Source organism: Pinus tabuliformis, chromosome 6, assembly GCF_031772625.1.
Source record: "Pinus tabuliformis cultivar Carrire ecotype Pingquan chromosome 6, CPIR1, whole genome shotgun sequence".
Lineage (NCBI taxonomy): Eukaryota > Viridiplantae > Streptophyta > Pinopsida > Pinales > Pinaceae > Pinus > Pinus tabuliformis.
Window position 1 is genome coordinate 277,712,869 of NC_142292.1, and position 13,428 is coordinate 277,726,296.

Here is a 13,428-nt window from a genome sequence, read left to right on the forward strand (position 1 = left end):
GGTTGATGTACTGCTGCTGATTCATCATTTGCACTGAGGCTACATCCTGTGACCATGGGTGTACATACTGGTTTTGCATCTTCCATGCCATATTTCTTCAAAATCTTCTTGAGATACTTGGTTTGAGACAAGAAGATCCCTCCTTCCCTTTGTTGGATTTGCAGGCCAAGAAAATATGTCAATTCTCCAAGCAAGGACATTTCGAATTCTTTCTGCATCACCAAGGCAAAGCTTTGACTCATAGATTCTTCATTGCTGCCAAAGATAATGTCATCTACATACACAACAAGTATTAGCAATTTGTCATTTTCAATTTTTATATAAAGATTGCTATCTGTTGATCCTTTTGAAAAACCTTGTTGATGAAGATATTTGTCCAAATGATAGTACCAAGCCCTTGGAGCTTGTTTAAGACCATAGAGAGCCTTTTTCAGTCTGCATACAAGATTTGGATCATTTCCAAGAATGAACCCATCTGGCTGCTCAATGTATACTTCTTCTTCTAAGTCTCCATTCAGAAAGGTTGATTTCACGTCCATTTGAAATACTTTGAACTTTTGAAAGCTTGAGAGAGCAAGGAACATTCGAATGGCCTCAAGTCTTGCAACAGGAGCAAAAGTTTCCTCAAAATCTGTTCCTTCTTGCTGCGCATACCCTTTACAAACAAGTCTTGCCTTGTTTCTAATTACTTCCCCATTTTCATTCAACTTATTTTTGAAGACCCATTTTGTCCCTATAACATTCTTATCCTTTGGTCTAGGAACCAACTCCCAAGTGTTGTTCTTTTCGATCTGCTCAAGTTCTTCATCCATTGCTTTGACCCAACATTCATCTTTGCATGCCTCTTTTACATTTTGTGGTTCAGTGGAGGAGAGTAATGCCAAATAGCTTGAAGCTTCTGCAATTGTTCTTCTTGTTTGTACACCTGCTTCTTTCTGCCCCAAAATCTGAGATTTTGGATGATTCTTATGAACGTACCGGGATGGAGTCTTCTCTTCTATTCTTATCTGTTCCTCTGGTGCTCCCTGAGGTTCTTCTTCTTCATCATTCTGTCTTTGAGGGTAGTCTTCATCTTCTTCGATATTTTCATGATTTACTTGCCTAGGAATGTATCCCTTTTCATCAACCACTACATCAATGTTGTCAACAATTCTTCCAAGTCTTTTATTGTAGCACTTATATGCTTTGTTGTGTGGAGAATAACCAAGAAGAATGCCTTCATCTGCTCTAGGTTCAAGTTTTCCAAGTTGCTCATCAGTATTCTTAATATAGCATCTGCTCCCAAAGATTTTGAAGTGCTTTACTGAAGGAGTCTCACCATACCAGAGCTCATGAGGAGTTTGAGTGTTGTTCACTCGGACATTTGTTTTGTTGAGAATAACAACCGCAGCATATGCGGCTTCACCCCAGAAAGTTGCAGGAGTTCCAGACTCATCCAACATAGCACGAGCCATTTGTTGGACTGTTATGTTCATCCTTTCCACCACTCCATTTTGCTGAGGAGTTCTAGCTGTAGAGAATTCTCTTCTTATCCCATGTTCTTCACAGAAATCGAAAAATTCATTTGAGGTAAACTCCCCACCTCTGTCAGACCTAAGGCACTTAATTTTGTAACCTGATTCATTTTCAACCAAGGCTTTGAAGGATTTGAATTTCTCAAATGCTTCGTCTTTGTGCTTCATAAGTCCTAACCAAACAAACCTGGAGAAATCGTCAATGAATAATATCATGTATTCTTCTCCTCGAGGTGTCCTTTTCCTAAATGGACCACATACATCTGTATGGACTAGCTCAAGAGGCATGCTAGCTGATCCTTCCTTCTCTGGAAAGTTAGTTCTGGTTTGCTTTCCAAACTGACATGATTTGCATATGGTGTTGTCTGGAATTTTGATATCTGGAAGACCACGAACTGCCTGATATTTGCATGCTTTCCTTATTTGTGAAAAGCTTAGATGCCCCAACCTCCGGTGCCATAACCAGTGTTCATCATCCCTGCTCAAATAGCATTGTTGTTGTCCTTCTTCAAATATGTATAGATTATTTGGAGTTCTTCTACCTTTGATCACTGTTTCACCTGTATCAAGATCACGAACATGACATCCGTTTGATCTAAATATCACCTCGGTTCCTTGATCACACATCTGGCTGACACTTAGAAGATTATGCTTCAATCCATTAACATACAAAACATTTACAGCTTTGACCTTTTCTTTTAACTGAGCAGTGCCTTTTCCTTTTATAGCTGTAGGAGTATCATTTCCAAAAGAAACTTTCTTTCCTTTTTCTAAAGCAGAATATGATTCAAGTTTTTCTTTATCACCTGTCATATGTTTCGAACATCCACTGTCAATGTACCATATATTTTCTTGTCCTTCTGCATAAAATGCTATCCCACATCTTTTTGTTTGTGGTTCCTTTATTCTCCATGTTCTGGTGCTTGAGGCTTGTTCCTTTGTCTGCTGAAACCTGCTCCTACATTCAGAATCTTCATGACCAAAGTTATTGCAAATAGAACATTCAACTTCATTTTCAAGAGCCGAAAAGTTGTTATAGGTCCTTTTTGTAATCCCGATCATACTTCTTTGTTTTTGAGCTTCTCTAGTCATGATTGTTTTATATGCAACACATTGAGCTGCTTTGTGACCGAAGTTATGGCAAGAGAAACATTGCCCATTGAAGAAACTTCTGCGATTATCAAATCTACCGGCCAAATGATTGTAATTTCTATTGTCATCCATTCTTGAAGCAAATTGAGAATATTTTACCTATGGCTGGTTGTAGCTTTTGTTCATCCTTAAGACAGATTGCCCCTGGTTTACCTGAGATTCTTTGTTCGTTCTTGATGTAATTCGTCCCTGCTTTACCTGGTGATCTCCATTGTGCTTTTGCTCATTCCTTCTTGCTGCATCAAGATAACTCTTTGAGGTGGATACTTGAGATGTTTCTCCATTATACCCCAGACCTGTCTTGTTTAGCAGAGAACGTTGTACATTGATGATCTCATCCAGAGTTTCAGATCCTTTGACAAACTTAAGATTAATAGCCTTTGTTTTCTCAATTTCTTTTCTAAGGTCAACAATTTCACCTTCTAACTTTTCAAGATATTTTTCTTTTTCATCAATTTGAAATTGTAGAGTATCAATGATCATATTCTTTTCTTCTATACATGTCTTAAGTCTAGAAATCTCTTCATAAAAACTATCCACATCTATAGCATCCATGTAATCATCATCTTCAAATGCCATTAAAAGTTTATAGTCATTACCTCGTTCATCTTCATCACTATTTGATAGACCATCACTGTCTTCATGAGTGTAGTAGCTTTTCTTATTTGCATTCTGTTTCTTGTTCCATCTAGCAGGTTCCTTTCCTTTGTCAATCTTATCCTTATAAGGACATTTGGTAGCATAATGACCTACTCTTCCACAAGCAAAACATTTAAAAGGTAGCTTACCTCTGAACCTTCCAGTACCCCGTTGAAGATTTCTGACAAAATTTGATTCTTCTTCTTCTTCTGGCACGTGACTTGATTCATAGTAGTCTCCTTTGCCTGAAGCCTTAAAAGCAGCTTATCTCCTGTCTGATGGACCTCCTTTTCTCATTTCATAAGCAGTTATAATTCCGTGTAGCTGAGACATAGTAAGAGTTCGTAAATTTTCCTTTTCTTCTATTGCAGATACTTTAGATTCAAACTTGGGGGACAATGATCTTAGGACTTTTTCAACCACAACAGCCTCTTTTATTTCTTCACCCAAGTTTTTCATACAATTAACAATCTCATCTACCCGAAGGAAATAGTTAGCCACACTTTCATCATTATACATTCTGAGATTCTCATACTAAATCCTGAGGGTTTGAAGTTTTGCACGTTTTACCTGTTCATCTCCTTCGTAGCTCAAAACAATCTTGTCCCATATTTCTTTTGCGGATTTATATTGCATAACCTTCACGAATTCAGATTGAGATAGACATCCTAAAATAGTATTAACTACCTTTGCATTTGTTTCATATCTCTTCTTCTCAGCTGAATCTGTAGGAGTAGCTGATGGAAAAGTATACCCTGTTTCTATAATGTCCCATACTTCTGTACCCAAAGATTGAAGATAGGCAGTAACTCTTACCTTCCAATATACGAAGTTTGTCCCATCAAAAATCGGTGGCCTGATTGATGCTTCCCTCTCGTAGTTGCTCATGATGTTAGATCTTCCTTCAAGCGATCAAGCTTCTTCAGAAGGACCTGCTCTGATACCAATTGTTGGAAATAATATTGAGAGGGGGGGTGAATCAGTATTATCAAATTCTTTTCAATATATCTTCCTTATTTATACATTGAATAATTCTTCAAATATTGATCATTACTTTGTATTTCAGTATCATAAAATAATGAGCAGGAACAAGAAAAGCAAATAGTCACACAAAAGAACACCAGATATAAGGTGGAAACCCAATGTGGGTGAAAACCACCTGCTACAATATGTCTCTATCTTCTTTTAATAAGAAACTCCTTTTACAATGATTTTGTACTGGTGCAGTCCTTTACCAGTACGCAGGCTACAACCTGCAGAGAGCTACAACTCTCTCTCTCGTTTTCCAGTCTCTCCTGGAAGGGAGCTACAACCCCCTACTTCTTTTCTTTCAAGGACCACTTTTCATTAATTTTCAGACTGGATCCAAGAACATCAAAAACCCATCAACTACACTTGCATCATCAATCTCTGATTTCACCAAAGCCAACCTGCATACAGATCTGCAAATATTTCCTTATAACTTTGCAGTTGTTCCATACATCAGACATACCCAGATCATAACATGTGTACAATAAAACATGCATCAATAATTCAGACCCAGATTATTAGATTTATAGATCAAGCGTGTGCCACATATCACAGATCAAAATCATATAGAGATACCACTATTCCAGCCTTAAGATTTTGACCCATCAATAGAACTTATCCTTCTCCTTACACTCAGGTTCCTTCTTCATTCAGATCCAGATCTGCACCATAACCCAATCACCATATTCCAGATCTAGCACTTTATCAGATATTCAATAATTCAGAAGATGCTTTGCCAAATGATCTCCTTCCTCTTTTATAGCCTTAGTCCTTTCTCAATACCACGGCCCAAAACCATAGGATCAAAAAACTGTTGGACTAATACCATGAACCAACCATGAAAGTCCATGAGATCAACACTTTTGGATGCAATACCACGGACCAAAACCATAGGATCAAAAAATGTCGGACTAATACCATGAACCAACCATGAAAGTGCATGAGATCAACACTTTTGGATGCAATACCATGGAAAAAAACCATAGGATCAAAAACTGTCGGACTAATACCATGAACCAACCATGAAAGTGCGTAAACTTTTCTCTACATGAAATAAACTTTTCTCTGCATAAAAGTGCGTGAACATTTCTCTACATGAAGTAAACTCTTCTCTGCATAAAAGTGCGTGAACTTTTCTCTACATGAAATAAACTTTTCTCTGCATAAAAGTGCGTGAATTTTTCTCTACATGGAATAAACGTTTCTCTACATAAAAGTGTGTGAACTTTTCTCTACATGAAATAAACTTTTCTCTGCATAAAAGTGCGTGAACTTTTCTCTACATGAAGGAAACTTTGTTGCACTATAATTTATCAAATAAATTTGTTGCACTATAATTTATCATTTGTGTGATTTGCCATCAAGGACAACACTTGTCTCATAATTCCAACAATCTCCCCCTTTGGACTTGTCATACTGAGAATTGTCATCTAATATCTCTTCCGTAGATTCATCTAGATATATATAAGTAAGTTGATCTTCTATGAGTTGTTTGCCATCAAGTACAACACATGCATCATAATGCCAACAAAAATGATAATGACCCTCATGAGTTCTAAATGTCGTTTTCAGAATGTCTTCAATCTTCATTCTGATTTGATGATATCCTGAACGAGATCCAACTTGGTGAAGTAAATTGATCCATGCAATTCATCCAGTAATTCATCAATGACAGGAATGGGGAACTTATCTTTAATAGTGAGCTTGTTGAGCTCCCTATAATCTGGACACATGTGCCATGATCCATCCTTCTTGTGCACCAATACTACTGGAGCAGAGAAAGAACTTTGACTTGGTTGAATTATACCAGCCTCTAACATTTCTGCAACCATACGTTCAATTTCACTTTTTTGGACATAGGGATATCTATACGGCCTAATGTTTGGAGGAACACTTCCTGGAATCAGATGAATAGCATGATCATGATCACGCATAGGTGGGAGACCCTTGGGAGTCTCAAATACCTTGGAATGATTTTCCAGGACTTTTTGGAGATCTGGAGAAATAGATGATTCCAATGTGGAAAAATCTAGTGAGCATAATTGTGCAATTACACCTCTTTGCTCCTTTTTTAGAAGCTTTGTCATACCATGAGAGCTGATTATCTTTCCTGGTTTCCATGCAATACCCCTTAATTCAACTTCCTTTCCTTCCATATAAAATTTGATGAAAAGTTCTTGAAAATTAAAAGCTATTGTACCCAAGGATTGTAGCCATTGGACTCCTAGTACAACATCAGCACCTCCCATTGGAATGGAAAGCATTGGGCTAGTCACTACATATTCTCCCATGGATAGCTTGATATTATGGCACCCTCCAGAGAAATTTATTATTCCTCCATTTGCAATCATCACTTGACACTCTGGTGCTGGATATAGGAAGCAATTCAATTCTTTTGCTACCCTACAATGAACAAAATTGTGGGTTCTTCCTGAATCAATCAACACTATTACCTTTTTCTTCTTGATTTGTCCTTCTATCTTGATGGTTTGAGGAGTGGTAATTCCCGCCAATGCATTACAAGATATGGTCGGATTTATTTGTTCTTCATCTAGGCTTTGTTCCTGGAGTATATCTTCTTCGTTTGACCTTTCTTGCTCCTTTTCTTTTTCCTCTTCATAATCTATGTAGAATAATTTCTTCTCAGCACACTTATGACCTTTAGTGTATTTGCTATCACAACTGTAACAAAGCCCTTTTGCTCTTTTTTCTTCCAATTGTTGTGGTGTCAACCTTATATGTTGTGGAAGACTAGGGGCAACAACACTTCCATCTTTATAGTTGTGAGTGGTATGCTTCCTAGTTGCCATAATTTTGCTTTCCATTTTTCTTGCTAACATGAATGCCTTCTCTAATGAATCAAGTTCCCAAAGGTGAACATCATGTTGGATATTATCCTTTAAAGACACTATGAACACATCAATCCTATGCTCCTCTGGAATATCTTTTACCCTTATGTTCAATTTTTGGAACTCCTCAATGTGCTCCATTACTGAACCCTTTTGTTTGAGACTTATCAATTGGCTAAAAAAAGTGTTGCTTTTTGTATCTTCATAATGTGCTATCAATTCTTCTGTAAAAATTGCCCAAGTGATAAATTTTTTACGAGAGCAAAGCCATTGATACCATACAAACTGATTTGGTTCCAAATATATAGTTGCCATACGTACCTTTTGTGTATTTTGCACATTATTGAGATCGAAGAACTGCTCCATCTGTAATATCCATGTGGCGGGATCCTTGCCATCAAACTTCCTCATATCGATTTTTGGAATATGGTGGGTCTTCGATCCAACATTAGAGTCTATGGAATCATGATTAACATTACTTTTGTTCACATCATGAGTTTCCTTTACAACCTTTTCACCATTAGTAAGTATTTCTTGTAGAAAATTTGTCAAATCTGTCTTCAAATCTGCCATGTCTGTTTTCAAATCTGTCTTCAAATATGCCATGCCTGTGTTCAAATTTGTGTTCAAATCTATCTTCAAATTTTCCATCTTAGCTTCCATGTCATTCATTTTTAGCTTCCACGCCACTTATCTTAGCTTCTGTTAACTTTTGTGAGCGTGACATTTGTTGCACTTGTTCTTGTAATTTTGATATATCATGTAGCATTTCTTCCTCTTCTTCATGAGTCATGCTAGAGCTTTCAGGTTCCTTACTAGGTGTTTGCATTTTCTTTCCTCGGGGCATCAGTTACCGGTAATAATTCTTTACTATGCCCTTTGAATTCCTTCAAACCCATCTTACACAAAAATTAAAAAATTAAAACTACACACCTTTTTCACTTTGTAGAAGCCTGATATTGAATCTGATGTATCTCTGTAATTCCAAATCCTCTAATTTTGAAATTATGATCTGTAGTAGCCTTCTGTGTCCTCTTTCCAATGCCACAAGTCTGACCCAATTTGGATTCTCCAAGGAAGAGTTATGTGAAATCTCCCACAGTGACTTGATTATAGATAGTTCAGTAGAGAGAACTTGTACAACGTGCCACGAGTCACTATTTCGACCTATGGATCTAAAAGATTCATACAAGAAACTAAAGTCTGTCCTTTTTCTGTACCTTCTTACGAAATTTCAATCCGATCCCCAGAGAGAAAGTTATGACGATTTTCCCCAGGTCACCTGTTTTGAATGTAATTCAGGAATATGCAAAAAGACCAACTTCCTCAGATCATATCTCCGCAAATATCGCGCGAAAAGCTCTAAAATTCGGACCCAAGGTTCAGCGCGATTTCTTCTCAAATGGGTTTTTTTTGCGACTTCTGAAACATCACAGAAAAAAGTTATAGTGAAAAGTCCACGATGACCTGTTTGGAGCACCGAAACCCTAGAATCCAAAGCTCTGATACCAAATCTTATGAAACTAGCTCAAGAAAAGATAGAAAAGATAGATCAACGCCTTAGAATTCAGCCTCTTCGAGGGGGCAACCTCCTTTACATTACATAAATGAACAATTCTTGGATGATACAAATGAGAAAACCTCCTTTCTATATATAGGAGTCTAAGGAGTCACAATATAATCCAGCCGACCTAACACTAATAATATAAAGCCACAAAAATAACAATAGAGGGATTCTATGGGGCACAGAAATAACAACATGGGGGTAATAGGGGCACAACAATATAAATAAGGGGTATAACTAGAATAGTAATGGGGTAATCACTAGTATTATAGGGACCCAACAAAATAATAGCACATTGTGATGATACAAAAATCAACACCTTCTTTAGCCAATTGATAAATCTCAAAAAAAGGGGTTCAATGGTGGAGAACATTGAGGAATTCCAAAAATTGAATATAATTGTAAAAGATATTCCAGAGGAGCATAGGATTGATGTGTTCATAGGGACTTTAAAGGATAACATCCAACATGAGGCTCGCCTTTGGGAACCTGATTCATTGGAGAAGGCATTTAGGTTGGAAAGAAAAATTGAGAGCAAAATTATGGCCACAAGGAAACCTACAACTCACAACTATAAATATGTAAGTGTTTTTGCCCCTAGCCTTCCACAACCTACAGGGTTGACACCACAAAAATTGGAAGAAAAAATATCAAAAGGGATTTGTTACAGCTGTGATAGAAAATACACTAAAGGTCATAAGTGTGCTGAGAAGAAATTATTTTACATAGATTGTGAAGAGGAGGAAGAAAAGGAACAAGAAACGTCAAAAGAAGAGGATATACGCCAGGTACCAAACCTAGAGAAAGAATAAATGAATCCGACCATATTTTGTAAAGCATTGGAAGGAATTACCACTCCTCAAATCCTCAAGATAGAAGGACATATCAAGAAGAAAAAGGTAATAATGTTGATTGATTCAGGTAGTACCCATAATTTTATTCATTGTAAGATAGCCAAGGAATCGAATTGCTTCCTATATCCAACACCAGAGTGTCAAGTGATGGTTGCAAATGGGAGAACCATAAATTGCTTTGGAAAGTTCCATAATATAAATCTATCCATGGGATAATATGTATTGAATAGTTCAATGATTTCTATTCCAATGGGTGGTGCAGATGTTTTACTAGGAGGCCAATGGCTACAATCTTTTGGGTACAATAGCTTTTAATTTTCAAGAACTTTTCTTGAATTTTTTTTGGAAAGGTAAGGAAGTTGAATTAAGGGGTATCACAGGGAAATAGGGAGAGATAATAAGCTCTAACAACATGACAAATCTTCTAAAGAGAGAACAACGAGGCGTAATTGAACAATTATGTTCGCCAGAGGTTCCCACATCAAAATCATTTATTTCTCCATATCTCAAAAAAGTTTTGGACAATCATTCCAAGCTATTTGACACTCCCAAAGGCCTCCCACCTATTCGTGATCATGATCATGCTATTCATTTGATTCGAGGAAGTGTTCCTCCAAACATCAGGCCTTACAGTTATCCATATGCCCAAAATAGTGAAATTGAACGTATGGTGGCATAAATTCTAGATGATGATATAATTCAACCTAGTCAATGTTCTTTCTATGCTCTAGTAGTATTGGTGCACAAGAAGGATGGATCATGGTGCATGTTTCTGGATTATAGGGAGCTCAACAAGCTCACTATTAAAGACAAATTTCCTATTCCTGACATTGATGAATTATTGGATGAATTACATGGAGCGATTTACTTCACCAAGTTGGATCTTCATTCAGGATATCATCAAATCATAATGAAGACTGAAGACATTCTGAAAACATCATTTAGAACTCATGAGGGTCATTATGAATTTTTGGTGATGCCTTTTAGCCTTACCAATGCACCTTCTACATTTCAAGGTTTGATGAATTCCATTTTCAAAGCCTTCCTTAGCAAATTTGTGTTAGCATTTTTTTGATGATATACTAATCTATAGTAAGTCTTGGAAGGATCATGTTGAGAGCATGCTCAAACTATAGGAGGAGAAACAATTATATTCAAAAGCCTCCAAATATTTCTTTGGAGTACAAGAGGTGGAATATTTGGGTCATATTGTATCTCATGAAGGTGTTAAAGTAGACCCTAGCAAAATTAAATCCATTAAGGAATGGAAAATCCCCACATCCATAAAGCATCTGCAAGGATTTCTCAGGTTGATAGGGTATTATAGCAAGTTTTTTGAATAATTATGGGAGAACATCAGCACCTCTAACGACATTACTGAAGAAAGATGCATTTTCTTGGACTCTAGAATCAACAAAGGCCTTTGAACATCTTAAAGAGGCAATGTGCCAAGCACCGGTCTTAGCTACGCCAGATTTCACAAAAACCTTTATTATGGAACGTGATACCTTAAGAAATGGAATTAGTGTTCTTTTAATGCAAGAAGGAAGACCCATTTTTTTTGAAAGTCGTCAAATCAAAGGAAAGTATCTACACAAAGCTATTTATGAGAAGGAAATGTTGGCAATCCTACATGCACTTAAGAAATGACGACCTTACCTAATGGGAAGACACTTCAAGGTGAAAACGGATCATGATAGTCTTAAATACTTTTAAGAAAAAAGATTATCTTCACAAGAGTAGCAAAAATGGGTCACAAAGATGTTGGGTTGTGACTTTGAAATCATCTACAAAAAAGGGAAGCAAAATGTTGTTGCAGATGCACTCTCAAGAATGGATGAGGATGTGGAAGAATTGTTTTGTGTCATTTCTATTATCCAACCAGATTGGATAAACGAAGCAAGGGATGAATGGAAGAATGGAGAAGAAGCATGGGAACGCATTCAAAATTTGTAGCAAGATCCCAGTACATCTGATACATTTAGCTGGAAAAATGATTCATTATGGTACAAATATCACTTATACCTCTGTAAGAATTCCCAACTCAAACAAAATATTCTTCTGGAATTGCACACCTCTCCCTTAGGAGGGCACTCGGGATTTTTAAAAACTTACCATAGGGTTAAGAAGGAATTTTTTTTGGATGGCCTTAAATATGATATTCAAAAGTTTGTGGCGGAATTTTTGATTTTCCAACAAAATAAAGTTGAGACAATTAAGACCTCGGGTCTATTACAACCCTTATCCATTCCAAGTCAATGTTGGGAGGAGGTTTCAATTGATTTTATCACGGGTTTACTCAAGTCCAAAGGAAAGAGTGTCATCATGGTGCTAGTTGATAGACTTACCACGTATGCACACTTTTGTGCATTATGTCATCCATTTAAATCCAGTACAGTTGCCATTGCATTTAGGAAACAATTCAAAACCTACATGGAAACCCAAAGATTATTGTAAGCAATAGAGATCTCATTTTCACTGGAATCTTTTGGACAAAATTATTTTCTTTTTTTCATACTCAATAGCTCATAGCTCATCTTATCATCCCCAATCTGATGACAAAACTAAGATAGTGAACAAATGTGTGTAAGGATATCTTCATTTCTTTGTATCTGATAAATAAACACAATGGGTCAAGTGGTTTCCCTTGGCTAAATGTTGGTATAACACTTCCTTCCATACTGCAACAAAAATGACCCCATTTATGGCACTTTATAGATATCATCCACCGTTAGTCACATCATATTTAAGAGAAAATTCTAAGGTTCAAGCAGTGGAAGATCAAGCATCAACAGCAATTTCTCCAACTCTTAAAGGATAAACTCACTTTGGCATAGAATAGAATGAAACAATAGGAAGATCAACATCACAGCGAAAGAAGTTTTGATGTAGGTGACTGGGTATTTCTACAACTACAACCATACAAACAAATGTCCCTCAAGCGAGCTAAGAAGGATAATAAATTATCACCAAAGTATTATGGTCAGTAAAAGGTGTTACAAAAGATTGGCACTATGGCATACAAATTGGAGCTTCCTGCATCTTCACGAGTGCAATCAGTTTTCCATGTGTCATGCTTAAAGAAGGTTATAGGTGACAAGCTCCTAGTTCAAACAATATTTCCAAAACTTGACGAGGAAGGAAAAGCCATATTGGAACCTGAAGCAGTCACAGAAAAAAGAAATCGACAACTACAAAATCGATCAATTTCAGAGTATCTCATGAAGTGGAAGAACTTACCCACTGAAGATTCAACATGGGGGGATGATAATATTACAAAGAAGCATCTGGAACTACTCAAGTGTTGAGGACAACACTTCTTTAAAGGAGAGGGGCATGTTAGGTCCCTATACTACTAGTTTATCCCCTTATTGCTATTATTACAACCCCCTTATTGTATTGTTGTGCCCATGTAGTCCCCTTATTGTTATTATGGTGCCCCTTAGAAGCCCACTATTTTTATTGTTGTGCCCTTAGAATATTATTGTTATGTTGACATTGATTATTTTATGACCCCTTAGATTCCTGTATATGGAAAGGAGGTCTTCTCATTTGTATCATCTAAGAATTATTCATTTATGAAATGTAAAGGAGGTTGCCCCCTCGAAGAGGTTGATTTTGAAGTCGTTGATCTATCTTTTCTTATATTTTGTGAGTTGGTTGCATAAAAATAACTAAAATTATTTGCATCATAGACAAATCTACCAAGATGCTTTCTCTTATGAAGACTCCCCCTCAAGGAATTATCCAGAACAGGCTGCTCCTGTACGGGTTCTACTAGTATTAATGGAATATTTTCTTCTGCCTAAGGAACTTCAGTAGAGCTT